The sequence below is a fragment of the Nyctereutes procyonoides genome, unplaced genomic scaffold (genome assembly GCF_905146905.1).
Source record: "Nyctereutes procyonoides isolate TBG_1078 unplaced genomic scaffold, NYPRO_anot_genome, whole genome shotgun sequence".
Taxonomy (NCBI): domain Eukaryota; kingdom Metazoa; phylum Chordata; class Mammalia; order Carnivora; family Canidae; genus Nyctereutes; species Nyctereutes procyonoides.
In genome coordinates this window covers 560,565-580,044 of record NW_026575115.1, presented here as the reverse complement: position 1 = coordinate 580,044, position 19,480 = coordinate 560,565, and positions in this window count along the sequence as shown.

Sequence of the window (19,480 nt, the reverse complement as noted above, 5' to 3'; positions counted from 1 at the left end):
TCCTCCCACCTTCTCTCCAGCAACCCCCAGTTTGTTTCCTATAGTTAGAGTCTCTCGTGGTTTTTCTTCTCTCTGATGACTTCCCATTCAGTTTTCCCTCCCTTCCCCTATTGATTGAACTGTTTCTTATATTCCACACATGAGTGAAACCATATGATAAATGTCTTTCTCCGTTTGACTTATTTCACTCAGCACAATACCCTCCAGTTCCATCCATGTTGACATAAATGGTAGGTGTTTGTCCTTTCTGATGGCTGAGTCATATTCCGTTGTACATATGTAGACCACATCTTCTTTACCAATTCATCTGTAGATGGACATTTCAGCTCTTTCCATGGTTGACTGTTATAGACATTGCTGCTATGAACATGGGGGTGTAGGTGCCCCTTTAGATCACTACATTTGTATACAAGATTAGGATAGAAACTGTTGAGTTAGAGACATCCTACTTCAGAAGAGATACCCTTGAAAATTGAGAAGACATCCAAAGACTGATTGAACTGGGCAATTATAGATTCAACACTGGACAGGGTCGACAAACCTGAGGATTTAGAAAGACATCCCTGTTTAGTGTGTACAACCTGTGAAATTAGAGTGGCATCCTAGGATAGTTTAGAAACCCCTGGGCATGAGAGAGACATTGTATGTTATGGTTGACAAACCTGGGAAGTTAGGGAGAAATCACAAGTCAGTATATACCCACCTGAGGAATTCGGGAGGTAGCCCAAGTTAGTATAGACACACCTGGGGTATAAGTGAAACAAATAGTGATAGAATAGAAACTTCAGGGAATTTGGAAGATATCTAAAGTCATGGTAGACATATTGGAGGGTAAATACACTGGAAAAAAATTAGCTCTGTAATATGTGTCTTAGTCCTTATCTTTAAGGACATCTGACTTTTACTGTATCATTTGTAATAAGATGACATTGAATTTATGAAAAAGGTACTCAAATTGGTATTTTTTTTGAAAATTTCCCTGAAAGGTTTATTAAAATAGGAATAAATTTAGAAATTCCCTGGACAATTGTGACTTGCTTTACATGAAAAAGTTAAAATTCCCTTCTACATGTGTTTTATATTATTTATATTGGGTTTGATTTTAGATATGAAAGGAATGCCTAGCCATGGCTTTAAAAAAAATCATAGTAAGTTTGATGGCTATGTATGCTTTATTTTAATGTGAATGCAGAAAACCAAAGAGATTATTATTTTTTTCCCCTTTGGAGAAGAAGCAGTTGGGTAATGGATCACAAGCCACCTGTCTTCTATTTGGAGAATGCACTCTTGTTGGTTTGTGTTCGAAGAAACCCTCCTGGTACCCATTGCCATGTTCTGTGTTGTAAGTTAATAAAATTACAGCCTAATGGTCTTTTTGACTAAAGTATACTTCTGAGACTCTTGCCCAAAGGGTCCTCATCATTAGTGAAGTCACTCCCGGTGGTCCTTTAATATTTTGCTTTTCTGTCCTTTCTTGTGCATAAATAAGAAGAGCGATGATATTAACTATTCACTTCCAAAGATGGGCCCATTGCATCCCAGTTGCCAGCCACAGTTAATACCTGGAAGCCTGTCATTTCCTTTGTCATGTTTATTAGGTCTGCAAAAGTAAAAGTAAAAGCTAAACAAAACAGAAGCCCTATTTTATTAATGTAGATGTAATGTTTGCTATTGATTTTAGAGGTCTACTTAATTTTGGCTTTTTTCCTTGACAGGCTTTTCATGTGGAAAACAAACATTCTCAATTAAGGCAAAATAGTCATGTTTCAAATACGTTATCAGTTAAGTAATTTATTGAATTTGTGTGTACATTTTCCTCCTTCATTTATTTAACTTTGTTAATGCCTCATAGTTTATGAAATCAGAAATAGTTCCCTGGATTTATCCTTTCCAGTTTTAATCTGATTCTTACTTACCCGTGACTGCTAAGTTTACTCAGCTATTGTTACTGAGATTGTGTTGGGAAATACCAAAGAAAATATAATTTGGTGTACAATTTTCATTTTTAAGGATTTGATTTATTTATTTGAGAGAGAGAGAGAGAGAATGAGGAGAGGGAGGGGTGGAGGAAGACGCAGACGCCCCCACTGAGCAGGGAGACCAACCTAAAGCGGGGCTCCATCCCGGGACCCCAAGATCATGACCTGAGCCAAAGGCAGACACTTAACCGACTGAGCCACTGAGGCATCAGGGTGCCCCTGGTGTACAATTTTGTAGGACTTGTTTTCTTATATTCCCTCTGAAAAGGCTTGAAGAACATCTGAACATTTTATAGTATCCTATTGATTATCTCAATATATTTGACTATGGACAATTTTTTTCCTTCTTTTTTTTTTCTTCAAGTGCACATCTGTAAGTGATGGTTAGTGTGCATATTTTATTAAGTGTGCTTTTAAAGACCTTTACTTCTACCGTGGGGTATAACTAGTATTTTCTCATGCCGTTTCACTTTTTTTTTTCAATGACCCATTTTGCATTTATATTCCATGTACCCTGCAGCTCTAGGATATTAACATTTCTCATGTTAGAATGTAGGATCCACTGAGGAATATTTACTTATTAATCGTGTACTGTATGTTCCACGCCAGCAAGTCACCTGGCAATCATCCATGAGATTTCCTCTTGTTCTCTTGATCTCGCTCCTCCAGTGTCAGATGTCTCCTCTGTGAATCTTGAATGTGGGCAAAAGTCCATTTGGATGCGTTCTTCATCTGCTCTTATCCTGCCAGGATTTTAGATGCTTGGAGTTCCATTACGACTATTTATAAATTACAAATAATATTTTGAACTTTTGCTCTCAGTGATCATATAGTGAATTATTACCTATGTTTTCCCCCAATTAAGTTTTAAGAGCCATATTATAGAACTACTGGCCCATATTAAAGTTTTGACTTCTGCTGAGAGAACCTTTTATTACTCCTCAGCCAGGGTGCAATTTTCTGACTTGGCATTCTTTTTCATCCTTCCAGGGATAATCTTTTCCCCCAGAATAATTTACTTTCTAAATCTGTGAGTGTAAAACTAACGAGTAAGATTCAGGTTATTTTGTTGGGTCTTTACGCCACAAAACATTTGTCCATTAATGTTTCATTGGTTACTGGTTCTCCCATATTCTGTGAATTGCACGTTTTAAAAATTTGTAAGTGAAATCGCATTGTTTATAGAAAATCAAATGTTTGTCAAGGAGCACTTCCTAAATTTGAAAAGAATAATTTCCCTTGCTTCCATTTCTGAATGCGGTTATACTTTTATAGTAAGAATTTAGGTGCACAGTTGTCAGGAGGTGGTTAGCTGAAAGCATTCAATACCCTGAATTGTCAAATGGGAGAGCTTCCCCCATAAAAGCTTCCAATTATTCTAGCTTTCGTGATCTCTTTGCCTGTGAACTTTTAGAGCTTTTGCAGCTTAAATAACACACCTCTGTCCTAATTTTATGAAGTCTTGAATCATTTCATGTGTGTTAGAGTTGCCTCCTGAAGCAAATGATAAGGTTTTTGTCCGACAGAGGTTTTGTGTTATATACGTCTAGAATTCCAAAGCTTACACTGTTAACAAGAAGACGGAATTTTTTGGTTACTAAACACACTACTTCTAACTTTTAGAAGTTAACTACTTCTAACTTTTAGACAAAGAATATTTGTGCAAGTGATTAACTGTTAACACTAGCACCATCGCGATGTGGGCATATTAATTTAAACTCGAATTTCTATAGGTAAGGAAAGCTATCGCTGGAAACCAAGTGAATGTGCAAAGATCAAACGAGTTATTCCATTAGCTTCTTTGCATTGTTCACTACTTTCAATGTTTGTGCGCCTCACGAACATTGTCTGTTAGCATCTCTATTGGTGGATCAGAAAAATTAATATTCCTTCTTTATTTCAGATGAATGGCCATCTAAACATGTGTTTAAAACATGCAATTCAGGCTGTTTAAAATAGGAACCTTAGACAAATGATTCATCTCTCACCAAAAACCAACACTTGTTCATTGATTACTCGAGTGATGTAATGATTTGCAACTGACAGCCGACAGTCAAATTTAATAAGGGTTTAGAACATGAAGTTTGTAACCAAGTAAGATTTCTCTATAGTTTATGATTTCCGTGTCAGGTAATATTTAATGAGTTTCTAGTCTAACTACCAGTGTCTCTTTTTTTCTGCAGCCCTAAATCTGTAAGCTGTTAGCAAGCCCTGAAGTTACATTCTAAAGAAAAGCTAACACTGACATTTAAAATATCAAAATACGTTTTGTGTCCTCTTTCTGGGAGCCACACACATACAACTATATCATCATTGCAAAACCCTTTTTAAAAGTATGCCTACCTAAAATATATTTATGTAAGGAAAAAATATATTCCAGCGGTCTACATTTCATGCTTTTCCTCTTCAATAAGTCATTCTGCATTGCTAGTAATTAAATTATAGAACAGTTAGATCTGCTTCTATTATCTGAACATTTATAGCATATAGTCTTTGAATCAATAGGTGTAATATCTACTATGTTATTCAAAGTGATCTTGCCCTTTACATATTTGTTCCTAGGACACGAGAGAGCCAGTGCAACTTCATTACACAGATTATTATTATTTTATTTAAGATTTTATTTATTTGAGATGGAGAGAGCCTTAGCAGGGAGGAGAGGGAGAAGCAGACTCCTTGCCGAGCATGGAGCCTGATGTGGGGCTCAATCCCAGGACCCTGAGATCATGACCTGAGCCCAAGGCAGAGGCTTCACCAACTGAGCCCCCAGGTGTCCTATTTACACACATTATTGTGTTGAATACTATAAACCAGCATATACGTTGTAAGTACTATAGGTCTCTGTCCAAGGGAGAAGAATGCATTTTGGTCCCTCAGCCAGACAGTGAAGTCCTCAGAATCAAACTCTACATGGGAAGAAATGGGGAAGGAGGTTGGAGGACCCCTCCCCCCCAGGCTAGCGCCCCCCTGGCTGGCAGGCTACCCTCCAGCCCATGGCCTTGCCTGCGAACTTCATCCGAAGCCAAATGCTGCAGTTAAGACACTGAGCAGTGATCTTTTGTTCATTAACTCCCCACCCTCTGATGTTCAGTTCTCATTTACACAATGTCAATACGCTTCTTGCGGTTCTTTTTGCTCTCCTCAAACAAACTATGACCTTTAATTGAAAGGAGAAAATTAGTTGTGATACTGTGGCAAGAGATAGCTTGGGGGATTTGAATTTATCAGAGCAAGATAGTGGCTCTGAGTTTGGTGCCCAGAGGACGGAAGGTGGGGAGGAGGCAAAAAAAAAAATCAAGGAGGAAAACTCGGAAGAAGAGTGATATGTGAAATATATTTATAATAAGCAGATTAACAGGAAACCTGCAGAGAGGAACAATAGGCAGATGATGCCTGGACACAGCCATTCATCGTCTTCCATCTCAGATTTTTCTTGTGGGGAATTGACAGTAAGCTCCTCGTGTGGAATGACAAGTGGCTTTTTCCCTCTTTCTGAAATCACTGTTGGTTCCTAATCAGTGACAGTAACAATGGTGCAGTGTCCTCAGTTAGCTCTTGTCCTCGTAAAAGCTTAAAGCGTACCAATTGTCCCCCTTCACTCGTGGGTCTTATCTTTCCTAGACTCTGGATACTCCCATTGCACATCTTCTGAGTCCTATTAAATGATTTTTTAAAATGTGGTTTGCAAAAAATAAAAAAAAATAAAAAAATGCCCTGGGTTTTTGCAGGTGCAAAGCCTGGATGGGCCCCCAATATGGAGGAGCTGAGACAGACGGCAATGATCTAAGGATGGAAGGCAATGGGATCCTTCTGCATGTCTCCCTCTCCCCTTGCTTCTCGTCCTTTGTAGGGGCAAGAGGAGGCCGCCTTCCTTTTTCCGTCATCTGCTGTCACAATTACCGACGGGCCTGCCTTGCAGAATTACCTCTACGGCGACACAGAATTTGTACCAAGTTCAGGCAGATGACAAAGCTGAAGATCAAGTAATATGCAATTGAAAAATGATTTTCAGGTGCTTTTGAAAACATTAAAGGCTGTTGGGTGTTGGCCCTGAACAGTGGCGCGAATGAAGCACATGAAACAGAGCGGGCAATTTTTCAATAATATTGACAAATGATATCTGCTCTATGAAGCCTTCCTCATCTTCCTCAGGCAGCATGAGTGGTACAGGGATGGCTCTTATCAAAAGGAAATTTTAGCCCAATATCTGACACTCTGTAGGATCATGAGGATTAAAGCCACTGAGCATCTGAAATAAAGGCCATCGGGAAATTCTGAAATATATGACCATGATACATCCCATTTATCTACTGCAGCGTAACAAGCCACCCCACCCTGGAGGACAACATGTCCGTCATTTCTTTGCACCTTGATTTTCTGTGGATGGGAGTGAAAATGGCATCTGGGGAAGAACTGTCCCTTTTCCATGTCTGGGGCCACCCCTGGGGAAGTGTGAATGGCTGGAAGGGAACTCAGACTTTGGGGGGCTGGAGCCCCCCGGGGGTTTCTCCACCTATGAGTCTGACTGTGGGCTCACCGGGGGCTGTCGGCCAGGCCCTCACATGTGCTCACTCCGGGAGGCTCAGGATTCTTCCGGCAGGGTTCCTGGCTCCCAGGGCTGGGTTCGGGCAGGAACATTCCAAGAGAGCCACATGGAAGCTGTATGCCTCTGAGGGCCATGTCTTGGAAGACACACAGCAGCTATTGTCCTGTAATCTAGCTCAAAGCACTCACCAGCTGCCCACATCTGAAAGCAGGAGACAGAGACTTGATCTCCCCCATCCCATGGGACAAATTTGAGGACATCTTTTAAGACTATGATGTTATAACCATAGTAATCTTCTCCAGACTTTTTTTTTCACTGCTTCTCTGTGTCTCTATTATACATTATTTGTTGTCTTCTCTCCCCAGATGGCTATGAGTTCATGTTAAGACCAAAGAGATTTTTAATCTTTAAAATTAATCTTTAAAATTCAGGTTCTATCTAACACAACACCTATTAATATTAGACTTAACTAAAAATACTGAATTAAGCAACAATGATGTGTATAGATACTCCTTGAGAAAATCCAAGAGCTAATCGTCGGAGACAATCAAAATTATATGGCTTTTTTCTTGTTTAAATGTTGCCACTTGCACCTGAACAAACTGAGCGGTGGGAATCTAAAACAGTTTTATCCTTTAAATCAGGTTACTTGCACAATGGGTAGTTTTTTCATGGATTCTATTGTTTCAGAATTTCCTAGAGATGCACATTTGGGATGGGGACGGTGTTTTTAGGAAGGCATCATTGAATCAATGCCCGATACACAATAGCAGCAAAAGGCAAGAAGAACAGATGCCACCTTGTCCTCCACACCACGTACAGAGTGAAAAGTGAACTTGACCACCAAGAAAGTGGATCATGAGAGAAAGGGGATTTTGACTGCAGAAATTTACATCTAACTTTACCATTTATGTTTAAAGTTATAACAGCCTTCCTGCTGTTTCTTCGACAGGACGATGCATGCTTTGCTTTTGCCTGGGATGTTTCTTTGCAGTATATGCAAGCTTTACCACCACTCCTTTGGAACATCTGTTTATTTAAGGCACCTGGGTGACTCAGTTGGTTGGGCGTCTGACTCTTGATTTTGGCTCAGGTCATGATTTCAGGGTCCTGGGATAGAGCCCCTGAGCTCAGGGACCTCAGCAGGGGGTCTGCTTCTCTCTCTCCCTCTGCCCCTCCCCTGCTCGAGTGTTCTCTCTCTCTCTCTAAAATAAGTAAATAAATATTAAAGAACTTCTGCTTAACTATCAATACCTTCCCCTTTCCTAACCACAGTTTATGCTGCCCCTCACCCAATAGGTCAGCTATACAGTTTTGTCATAGCAGCTGGCCTATAACAAAACAATTTATTTATTTATATGTATCTCCCTCACTATGATGCAAGTTCCACAAGGATCGAGCCTTTCTGCTTCATTTCCTACTATGATTCCAGCTCCTAGAATAGCCCTGGCTCATAGTGAGCAATTAATATACATTTGTTATAGAAAAAAATGAATACAAAGAATATAAAACTTCACTGTGCAAGAGCTTGGAAGATAGTTAAATCTTGATGCTTTAGGGATCTTATATAATTCAATTTTAAAAATCACATCTAAGGCCCTTGATACATGATATTTGTCCTTCTACTTTTAGCAGGAGTGCCAAGACAGAGATGTAGTAGAGGCCCAATGCTACCATATTCGACAATGCTGTTTTAGACCATCTGTGGACTACTCACAAAGGAGGTGGCTTGACACTCTGCACCACGAGTCCACCACCCATGTCTCCACAAAAGATTTAAAATATCTTAGCAAGGGTTGCCTGGGTGGCATGGTTGGTTAAGTGACAGTCTTGATTTTGGCTCCATCATGATCTCAGGGTCCAGGGATAGAGCCCTGCATCAGGCTCTGCACTCAGCGGGAAGTTGGCTTGTGGATTCTCTCTCTGCCCACCCCCCACCCCGCCCCTCACTCCGCTCACGTGTTCTCTCTCCCTCTTTCTCTCTCTCAAATAAATAAATACATAAATCTGAAAATAATAATAATAATTTCTTAGGTGGATGTTATCTCTATGTAGCCCCTGTTGGGTTTGTAAGAAACACACATGGCTCGCCCCAGCTATTGGGGGAATGGTAGCTGGTTTCCAGTCCTGCTCCTGCCCTAAATGTATGTCACTCTCTTCCCGGTTACCAAATCTGCTCACCTTTGCTACAGACCTTGATCAGGCTCCAGGCAACTGTTTTCCTAAAAATCCAGGGCTCCCTGAGGCCTGAAATACTCCCAACTACTTCCAGTGGGAAAATTGTTGCTCGGAGGTAGACAGATGTTTTTCTCCTGAAAAACCATCTCCTTACTCTCTAACCTTGCTCAGCTTCTCTACTTTTTTATGAGCTGAAGGGGGCTGCAAAGCTAAGGGTAATGTGTATGAGTGCTGCTTGGATGGGGGTTGACTAGCTTTCCATGGATTAAGGGAGTGGCGTATACTTATCTTCCTAGAGCTGCAGCCATACATATCCGGGAAATAATCCCATTTGAGCACACCATGCCCTGACTTACTAAAGCTGAAACTATTTAAAAATACTTTATGACCAAAAAAGTGTATCACAAGACTGAAAGGATAGCTTTACTTTGTAGAATTTGCTAGTGTAATTCAGCTCATTAATAGGCTGAGAATAATCGTGTAACTATAGCAAGAGATGCTGAGTTAGAATTTGATAAAGTTCATTATCTTTTTGAAATATTGAAACAAACAATATAAATACTGAAATAATTTATAAAGTTATATTTCTGTTTACAATATATGATTTAGAAATACCGAAGGGGCACCTGGGTAGCTCAGTCAGTTAAGCATCTGTCTCTGGATCTCAGCTCAGATCTTGATCTCAGGTTCATGAGTTCAAGAAAAGAAAATAATTAAAAAAAAATTATCTTCATGTGTTAAAAGCTTATACCATAATTATAGTGAATGTCATATTTAAAGATTAACTTTTGATACATTATCTCTAGTCAGGAACCAAACATGTATGTTGACATTTCAATTACTAGAAATTAGGGATAATTCTTTAGATTCTTATAAAATAAATGTAAATTTTGACAAATTTTGAGAAAAATAATGAAAAAGTCTAAAACCCTGTCATTTCCTAGATATGCTCTCCATAGAAATCCCAGTGGAATTAACAAATTATGAGTTGATAAGAGAACTGAATAGATTTGCTGAACATGAGGTCAACACATTCAGTTCTTTGGCATTCATTGAAATCAGTAATGACTAATTTAAAAATGTAGTAAAAATTACGGCAACAAAAATTAAAAGGATGTAGAAATTTATCTGGGAAAGAATTTGCAAAACCCTTATAATAGAAGTTTTAAAACCATAGTGAAGGAAATAAAAGCAGACCTGAATAAATGTAGAGACACAGTACATCTTTAACAGTATAAGGATTTTTTTCTATAATAATTTATAAGTTGAATGTGACTCCAATAAAAATCCATTTTGAAGAACTGAGCGGAGACATACATAAATACCCATGAAAATCTCAGTTGATGCAAAAAGATGATATCTCCTAAGAGATATATAGATCTGCTACAAAGTCAAGTAATAAACACAGGTAATATTATTGTAGGAAATAGCAAAAAGATTAATGTAACAAAATAGGGTTCAGAACAGGCCCCTTGGTTTGGGATCTAGATAATGGTGAGGTGGTTCCCACTGGAAACACCAGTGGGAAAGGCTGGATTGTTACTGCGTTATTTTGGGAAAACAGACTTCCGCAATAGAGGAACAAAGTTCACTCCTTATTCATACCACATTAAATGGTAAACTCCAGATTGATTAAGGATAGAAATCTAACTAGTAAAGCTATAAAAACTGTGGGAGAACTTTCTTTACAGAGCCCTAAAAGCACAATGCATATGGACTTATCTGCAATGGATTCATCTACATAAAAATTCAGTATTTTAATTCAGTGAAGAGCATCACAGAAAGAATTAACAGATGGATGACAGATTGAGTGAAGATGTTTGCAAAGGGTTTATTAGTGAAACTCCACAAAGAATGTCTTCTAAGCAACCAAAAATGATGAAGAAATTAGTAAGCAAGTTGGCAAAGGATAGAAAGAGGCACAAAGTTGTGCTGATTATATGAAAGGTGCACAGCCTCTCTAATCATCAGACAAATGCAGAATAAAACAGCACCCCCCCCCTCATTTTACACTCATTGCATTCACAAAATGAGAAAGATACAACCAAGTGTTGACAAGAATGAGGAGGAATGATACTTGTCACCTATACGTAGCCTGGTATGGCCTTTCTGGACGGAAATTCATAGCAGTGAATTTATGAATGCTTATGTCTTACTATTCAACAATCTAGTATTTGTTACTCCACCCCAGAAAATCTGGTGCTTGCTTCCAAGCGGGATTCGTTCCTGATTATGTTTGTGGAAGTAGAGAGAATACAGGTGTTTATTACTGAGTGAAAAGAAGCAAATGTGTTGGTCATAGTCTATGGAATACTCAATGGATGTGTCCAGTCTTCAAAACCCAAGGTTGACTGAAAAAGTGAAAACACAATTTGTGCAAAATGTTTAATTTAGTGATTGGAACCTGTGGTAAAAATCAAATATCATGTTAAATTCTATTTTAATATATATAGACAATTTATTGCACAGGCATATTCTTTTCTGAATCTTTTTTTGAAATCTCTTTACAAAATTGAGCAGAGTGTTCAGTGTTAGTTGTTAAAATGTTTCTGCATGTTAGATTTTTTTTAATGTTCTGCATTTTTGATTGTGGTGTAGATGACTTCTGGTTAAAGCCTTTTCACTGTGTGTCTTTACAATGCCGTCAAACGCACAAAGAATATATAACACATTTTTGTCATCATAAATTGGAAAACTGACAAGTCTGACATTCTGTTCTTCTAATACTAGCCAATATTTTCACTCTGGGAAAGTAAAACACACCTAGTCTAGGTCTAACTTGTACAGAACTACACTTTAATTTTTTTTTTCTTCTGAGGACTTGGTGACTAACATCGCTTGCATGTTGTCTCTTCTATACCATATTTTATGCACAACCCTAACTAAGGCAGTGAGCCCTCTCCCCCCTCCTTCCCTGATGAAATCTAAATCCAACACTTTTAGAAAATTAAAGAATATTTTGCCAGTATACCACACATTATGATAGTTATTTATTTACTTTAAAGTCACACTGGATTTTGGCCCATATCTGACTTGAACGTCTTTCTTTGCATTATTGACTAACTGGAAGAAATATCGATTGGAAAAGCAATGGAGAATACAGATAAGGAGGCTAGAAAATACTTCCCTAAATAATTGAAGAGGGTTTATAGAGAAGGGATATTACAATTCTTAAATAAATCTGAATATGATTGATAATTGTATCCATTTGCCAAGGATTAAAATCTCATTAGATTTAACCTACAGGATTAAGTATCCATTGAAAGTAGCTAATGGTTTTCTCAGTATGTAACATTAAAACCTGAGCCATTAATTAATATGGAGTGGTCAGATTTAACAAAATCTGCATACATTTATATCCCTCCATTTCACAAAAATAGAAACATCTGTATTTTACTGTGTTAAGTCTACTTTGGGGGGATGTTTTTGGAAATTTAAGAGATTTCATCTTGAGTTCTCTGCTTCTGTTATATGGTGTTGATTCAAGATACTTTTTAAATTGCAGAAAAGTGCAACTTGTTGATCCTTATTAACAGATTTATTTCCTGGTCTATCATTCTTGAATTATCAGAGATTTTCCTTAAAAGATATGTGTATCTTGGCATCCGACCCTCCAACATCTTGCATGACTTCTACTGATATATATCTGGGTGTCATCCTGGAGTTTCCGAATGCCAGTTTGTGGTATGGTATGTCCTTTGTATATTGCGAATTAAAATATTTGCTATCCTCTAAAATACCTTATTATCCATGATTCAGCTTTTATTGAAAATTAAATCCACAGACTACCATAAACATGGTCTTATCACATTTTGTTCTCCCCTAAGTATTTAACAATATAAATCAATGTGTTAGGTGTTCTTTCATGTGCTACTAGGGAAAAATAACTGGCTTTTAAATGATTTTTAGTTGTAATTATAACAATAGCTATACTTCTTTTTCCTGATGGCTTTTTTTTTTCCCCAGGTGGCCTATTTTTATCCTGACATTTTTGTCCATCCTCTGAATTTCATCATGGGGAAGAAACAGCAGTTTGTCTCAGAGCAGCTCAATTTCGATCTCCAGGTGACAAGCTTATATTTCTTTCCTTTGAAGAAGCTTTTAATATGATGGGTTAAATGTCAAGGAAAAAACTCCCATCATATATTGAACCTTGCTAACCTCATTTCTCTTAATATTAATGACATATTGACATTTGATTTTTAAAAAGTGTCCTTTTAAAAAAAAACAGATGTAAAGATTTTAGAAGAATGCATTCATTTTGATATCTTGCACCTTGGTACACATCATTTGGTGTAATGCCAACATATTTGTAAGTATGAAAGCAATCAGCTTTAAAGTTGTTTACTTACCTTTAGTAGTACCGCCAGTTTAAAGAGTAAACCTTTGAAACTTCAGACTAAAAATTCTATAAAAGACTTCATTCATTTTAATTTTAAATATGGTACCTATTAGGAAAATGTGAAGGAGAGAAAAGAGTAATAGAGCTGTAGGAAGAAATAATTTCTACTTATTACAGAAAAGGAAAGCGAATTATAAATAGCAGAGTCTAAAAATGGTTTATTAAAACCACTTTTTATTAAAAGTTACTGGCTCCTTCAGTGGCTCCATGTAACAATGTTTTGGAAACCCAAATATTATTTAATATTTGTTGAGAAAATGCAATATTCTTCTATTTGTTTACTATCTGTTTACCTTAGGCTATTTATTATACAACAAGTATTACATATATTAAGCCACTTGTTAAGCCTGAAAGGTACTATCTTTTCATAGCTTTGCAGCATAACAGGACATGAAATAAGGCACTTCAAGAGACGTGACTCATGACTCTCACGCACTTTTAAAATGAGGAAGAGGCATGAGGTTTGTAGCCTATTATATAAATGCTACAATTGCCACTTTCACTATTCTATTCTTCTTGCCAGCTCTCTCTTTCCACACACACACACACACACACACACACACACACACACACGCAAGAACACATTTGAAATGTCTATTTTTTACTTTTGTTATAGAAGCCACTATCCACATGTGGATATTTAGGTTTAAATTTAATTTAAGTGAATTTTAATTTAATTTAATTATTTTTTAAAAAGAATTTATTTATTCATGAGACACACACACACACACACACACAGAGGCAGAGACACAGGCAGAGAGAGAGAGAGGCAGAGGCACAGGCAGAGGGAGAAGCAGGCTCCAAGCAAGGAGCCCAATGTGGGACTCGATCTTGGGATCACGCCCTGAGCCAAAGGCAGACACTCCATCTCTGAGCCACCCAGGTTTCCTTGAATTTTAATTAAAAAAAAGAGTTTATTTTTTTTCATTTTGACCAATCACATTCAAGTGTTCAACAGCTTTTTGTGGCTGTGGGTTACCATGTTGAAGAGCATAGGTCTAAAACCTCTCCGTCATCCCAGGAAGTTCTATTGGAAGGTGCCGCTAGTTGACCTCTCGGTGTGGAAGGAGGTATCTTGAGACACCTTTGATTCCTTCTTGATATTGCAGGTCAATTTTTGAATATCTAGTCATACATATCTGTGCAATCGCACAGAGCTGTGATGAACATCCATATGCATCTTACAAACCTCTAAAAACATTGTCACCACTGTTTGCTCTCAAGTTTCTGTTCTCAAGGAGGTACCTACCTATGAAGTAACAGGACAACTTGGTGTACTAATCACACTATCGAGCAAAGAAGGTATATTTCTTAGGGGAAATGAAGACTAAGCGTTCATGTTTGGTTCCTTTTGTAGCTAAAACATTTAAACATAATTTACCTCACTTATATACGAAATCATACACCTGAAACTAATATTACACTGTATGTTAAGTGGAATTTAAATAAAAAGTAAAAAAAAAGATAACTTCAAAAAAATGTAAAATAATTTACCTTGATCTGTTTGAAGGCAAGCTTTAAAAAAACTGGTTGCCTTTTTTGAAATTTTGCTCTTCGAATGAACTTTTCTTCAGAATGTCTTATTTTATAATTATATCAGATGCTTGACATTCAAAATAGTCCTTTGAAGGAATTAGCTTTTCCTACCCTGAAAAATACTTTGTGATAAAGGACATGGACGTTTCAAACAGCAGGATATTTATCATATTAAAATATGAGGACCACAACTGACAAGGCCAGCGTGACCTACTAGGTGTCATTTCAAAATGCTTATGTGCTTTAACCAAACATTATTTTCCATAAAGTCAATTCTCTATAAAAGCAAGTAACTTTATCTTTATTTGGGAGGAGATAAAGTGCAGTTCAGGGAGGTTACCTAATTCACATAGTGATTGCAGAGTGAAGATTGAGGCTAAGTTCTGTGCTTGCAAGTGAACAGCACTGGTGTCCTGGGAAGCTGGCTCTTTAAAAAAAAAAAAAAAATAATAATAATAATAATAGAAAAATAAAGCTGTGATTTTTTCCATGAGCATATATTCCTATTATGGCCATGTTTAGACTATCAAGGGTTTTAAATCTCACAAAATTCCCACATATTTTGTTACCTGCTTTTCTGAGCTAATCTGGGGCTTTCCAGAACACCACTGACGCTCTGCCTCTAATAAACTTTTGCATTGTGGGGCTAAGTGAACGATTCTACTAAAAGCCAAGAACATCATGATAATATGAGCTGTCCCCTTTCTTGACTCCTGAATCTTTTCTTTTCTTTCTTTTTTTCTTTTCTTTTCTTTTCTTTTCTTTTCTTTTCTTTTCTTTTCTTTCTTCTTTCTTTCTTCTTTCTTTCTTTCTTTCTTTTTCAAGATTTTATCCATTTATTCATGAGAGACACACAGAGAGAGGCAGAGACACAGGCAGAGGGAGAAGCAGGCTCCCTCTGGGGAGTCTGATGTGGGACTCGATCTCAGGACCCTGGGATCATGACCTGAACCGAAGGCAGACACTCAACCACTGAGCCACCCAGGCGCCCTGACTCCCAAATATTCTTACATGGTACTATCATCATTAGGGACATCTATCTTAACTTTTATCCAAGTATGCTTATTTTGGAAGACATCAAAAATACTTCACTATAATTTTCTTTTATTTGAACTCTGTTGCACGATGTAGATCCTAAAAGAAAATAAAAATTTTAGCATACTATCATGCTTACCGAATATTCAATTTGATTTGCTTTTCTGCTCTCTCAACAAGCTCATTCCGGGCTGGTGTCTAACAGTAAAGAGTAAGCTGAACAGGGATGCCCTGAATAGGGCTCAGCCCATTAAGCACCTGCCTTCAGCTTAGGTCATGATCCCAGAGTTGTGGGATCAAGGGCCTCATTGGGCTTCCTGCTCAGCAGAGAGTCTACTTCTCTCTCTCCCTCTGCTTTTTGCTCTCTCTTCTGTCTCTCAAATAAATAATTAAATCTTCAAAAAAAAAATAAGCTGAATAATAGAGCAAAGCATTGAACACTCCTGTGGATGTATCCATGTGACCAGGGATATCCTATGTGAGGTTTCATTCTCACAGTGGAGGAGAAGCTTTAGGCCTCAAGTGACCGTGTTATCTAATCATTATCATAAAGAGCCATGTATTGTGAACTCTAAGTGTTAAATTTGTTGTCTTATTTTTTACAGATGTTTTCCAAATTAGAATCACAAATAAGAAGTCTTAAAAATTCCACCTAGCAGAGCAATTTGTTCAATTAGAGGCGCATGTATCTTGACACTAACTCCATTCTCCAGGCCCAGGGCCGAGAGCGTCACCCTAACTCTGGTACAGCATTCCACAGCGTGGAGATGCTCCAAGTGAGAGTCTGGTGAAGCCTCTGAGAACCTTCCAGACTAAATGGCCCCCACCGGCCTTGGAATCCCATGTGCATAAAGCCACAGATGGAGCTTGTTCCCAAGGCAGGCTTCGGGCCTGCTCTCCAAGCAAGTCGAAGGCCAAGCGCTTGGGGAGCTGACACCTTTCACCATCACACCAGATGGTTTTGATAGAAGCTTTATTCTTTTAGTAACAGAGAACTAAGCCAGAAGCAAACTGCATTTTGCAGTTTGTACGTCACTGATTTTGGGTTCCCTAAGCACAAGTTTTTCCACATTTGGGGGACTTTGCATTTCCTTAAACGCCTTCATTTTTACATCCTACTCTTTCTTCTTTTGAATTCTCTTGGCATGCCAATCCACCTGTTATGATGCATTCGATATCTCACCTTTCATTAAAACCTGTCCTGACCTTCCCACCCCTGCACCTAGCAAGCTTAGGTCTCCCTCGCCTGCACACACGCAGCAATGTGTAGGTCTGTTCTTTTGCTGTTACCCTCCTGGTCTGCAGGCTTCTGGAGAGAGCAGGGATTTTGTTCATCCTGCGTTCCTTCTTGGTGACTGGCACATGGCAATCACAGTAAATACTGTTGAGTAGGTGAATGGACAAATCAGCTTACCGGATGCAGAAGTTTCTGTACAGAGCGAGACTTTATTGTCATGTTATGTTCTTAGACCATTAACAGGAAGACCCTGTGCATGCTTTAAAGAGCGCTGCTGCTGAAAAAACTGACCATCGTGTTTCTGCATGTTTCTCGTGTAAGGACTCAGCTGATGAATTCCTTTTAGGAGAGCTCTGTCTCTCTCCAAGGAGTTCACAGCATCGTGGATGCAGAACCATGCCCATGCAATTTGAATTCTATCTCCATCAGTTACCACTTGAGTAACCTTGGGCAATTTGCTTAAAAATCCCTGGGCTTCAGCTTTTTCCTTTTTTCCTTTTTCCTCTCTTTAACATGGGCTATAATTTTAACTGCCTCTTGAATTTTGGCTCAATCAATATATGTAAACCATTTAGAATAGTAAGTTTTGGTTGCATTTTTGGATGACTCTGGGCCGTCATCATCTGATTTAGGTATATGCACTCAACAGAGAAATTACTCTGGATACACAAGGTGGTTTGGCTAACTCCACTCATTCGTTGCCTTTCCCCGAATAAAATCCCAGGAAGTGCGAATAACAGGATTTGCAGATGATATCTAGCACTACATAGACAATTTGGAAATAAAATGCTCTCAACAGGGCATGAATTCGTAAGTCTTGATAAAAGCATTACATTTTGTAGATCATGGAAGCTGAAGAGCGCATTCAAAAAACTTTCAGTACATCAAAAAAGAATCAGTAAAACTCAATTCTTAGAAAAGGGGAAAAAAAAACTAACCTCTGATTTCAGTTTTTTTTTTCCCAATTTTTATTGATGGACTTTTAACCATTTGCTTTGGGCACAATGATAGCAACGGTGTCATTGTTAGGCTCCCAGAACCCCCAGCCAGCCTGGACCAATTGTGGGAAGGGGCCCTCCTAACAGACTTTGTCTTCAGAAGCTTTGGTTGCTGCACAAATGTGCCGCTGTTTAACAAAGGGGGTGCTGCACTTCTAAATGAATCCGTGGGATTGAACTGAAGCCTCTGGACAGTAGGAACTGGGAAGGAAGCTAAACCCAAACCCAGGTTGGTATGGAAAAAGTGAACAACAGAACAGTTCCATTCAAAATAAAGGGCAAATTTTTCTATCGTTTAGCTAGATTATAGAAGCCTGTGTCGGATGAGGGGGCTCCCAAGGAAGGCCTCAGAGCTGGAGCTTGTTATATCAGGTTTTTGCTTCTGTCCCTATTCAGGTGGTGTTCTCACAGGTCCCACGCCGACTGGGGGACACAGCCAGGAGCTGCGCTTGGGCAGCTTCCAACTTTGAAATTGCTTAAATTCAGGGTCAGTTCTGTTAGTGTGCAAGTATAAACAGGAAGGTGGAAATATAAAAAGTCTAACATTGGCCAGGGTCACTGATAAGGGGAAATGTTGAGAGCATCAGTAGCGTTGAAAATTCCAGCCATCTTTTCTCCACCTGTCCTCCTCAACACCCCACAGTTTGCAAACTCATTTTTTGCTTCGAAGGAGGAGGCAGCTAGCACATTGGGGAGCAATGATCTATTTTGTTACATCCTTCCATTATCCTCCCTACACATTAGCCTGTAACTGGAGCGGTCTTGGCCATTGAGCCCCTCATTTATTGCTACAGAACCTTTCCAGATCCATCCTTGGGCTTGCTTTCTTTTTTCTCTTTTCTTTTCTTTCTTTTCTTTTCTTTTCTTTTCTTTTCTTTTCTTTTCTTTTCTTTTCTTTTCTTTTTCTTTTCTTTTATTTCCTCCTTTCCTTTCCTTTCCTTTCCTTTCCTTTCCTTTCCTTTCCTTTCCTTTCCTTTCCTTTCCTTTCCTTTCCTTTCCTTCCTTCCCTTCCCTTCCCTTCCTTTTCTTTCTTTTTCTTTTCTTTTCTTTCTTTCTTTTTGTAAAGTGGGTGATATGCTTGCATCCTCTCCGACAGCTGGGATCTAATCGTTCCTTGGTGAGTAAGTGTGGTAGGTCATGGCGCTGAGATTTAATCAGTAGTTTCTGAGTGCTGGAGGGTAGATGTCATCCAATCTAGATTACTCCAGAGCGTGTAGCTTGACTAAGTGGCCCTTTGCCTGGGAAGCTACTGTTTACAGTGGCTTCGCCATCAATGTTGGAATTTATGTGAGGCCTGTGATCACTCTTAATCCCTTTTGGGAGGAGAAAAGAAAATACAATTGAGTCTGGCCTACTGGATTTTCTGTTTTATTTACTTAATCACGTTTGGTAATTGAAGGTGGTTTTGTCTGCTTATGCACAACCACTGGTACAACAGAAAGTGGTAGAGAACAGTCAGAGGGGAGGGCATGGCCACAGCAGCCAGGTGTCCTGGGCTCAGGATCTTAGCTCAGACAGCTGTTTTCATGAGCGTGTTTGCTTATTGTATTTCTGTTGTTCCCTTTGTAA